This window comes from Chiloscyllium plagiosum, unplaced genomic scaffold (genome assembly GCF_004010195.1).
Source record: "Chiloscyllium plagiosum isolate BGI_BamShark_2017 unplaced genomic scaffold, ASM401019v2 scaf_46316, whole genome shotgun sequence".
Classification (NCBI taxonomy): Eukaryota; Metazoa; Chordata; class Chondrichthyes; order Orectolobiformes; family Hemiscylliidae; genus Chiloscyllium; species Chiloscyllium plagiosum.
In genome coordinates this window covers 7,410-8,689 of record NW_025203580.1, presented here as the reverse complement: position 1 = coordinate 8,689, position 1,280 = coordinate 7,410, and positions in this window count along the sequence as shown.

Here is a 1,280-nt window from a genome sequence, read left to right as displayed (position 1 = left end):
AGCCTCCAGCCTTACCCCCCGCTTTTTGGAGCTCGGACCTTCCTCCAGCTCCGGGGGATTGATGCCACTGCCACTTCTCCACTGAAGAAGCTTTGGGAAGCGGATGCAAAGGCAAGATACAGAACAGAGCACCTTTGTAAATGAAAGTTTACGGAGACATTGAGCAATAGCATCACACGGTTTTGACCCGTCGACCTCTGGGTTATCTGCTCAGCACACTCACGCAGCACTACTCTGTGTTCGGGCTCCCAGCCGCTGGATTGTGCATCAGCTTAAAGTAGGTCCTATATTCTGATTACATCGGTACACAAGGCAGTGAAGAAAGGTTTCAGCACACTGGCCTTCATCAATTAGGGAATTGAGTATAGATGTTGGCAAGTTATGTTGTAGTTATACAGGACGTTGATGAGGCAGCACCTGGAATATTGTGATCAGTTTTGAGCCCCTTGGTGTTCTGACTTCTGACTTCTTCAACTCTGGGTTTGTGTTGAACTTGATGGGATACTTTGTCCAACTCAACATGTTTAAACAGTATCGCTCAGAGGGATTCATTTGAAACTTTTGAGGAGGTGAGCTCAATAAGATTGAACTATTCAAATTTACTTGGACTCTATTTTAAAATTACATCAGGACCAGTAGTCAAAGTCACGTACAGCATGGAAACAGACCCTTTGGTCCAACATGTCCATGCTGACCTGATATCCTAAATTAATCTAGTCCCATTTGACAGCACCTGACCTATATACTCTGGCATTTCATTTCATATATGTACCACCCCCTGCATGAAGACGATGTCTCTTTAATATATTTCGCCTCTCACTCTGCCTCCGATGCTGCAGTGAAAACAGCCCCAGCCTATTCAGCCTCTCCCTGTAGCTCAAATCCTCCTGTAGTCAAATTATCAATTGTTTTAATACATGTCATCTGACAATAAAACAAAACTTTGCATTGTAACAGCAAGGCATTGAGTACTCAAAGTGCACTGAATAGGCTTTGACAGTTTTCCTTTACTGTTGGAAAATCAGATTAAAAGTCAGCACGCTGTACATTGACCTGGGTGCAACATTCCTGTAAATCGTTTCACATAGAGAAGTCAACGTTTCAGTCCTGAAGAAGGGTTAATACCCAAAACGCCGACTACTCCACATCCTGGTGCTGCCTGGCTTGCTGTATTCTCCCAACCTCCTGCTTGCTTACTTCGGGGTGCAACATGTAGTGGCTCAGTGGTTACCACTGCAGCCTCACAGCGCTGGAGACCCAGGTTTGATTCCACCCTTGGG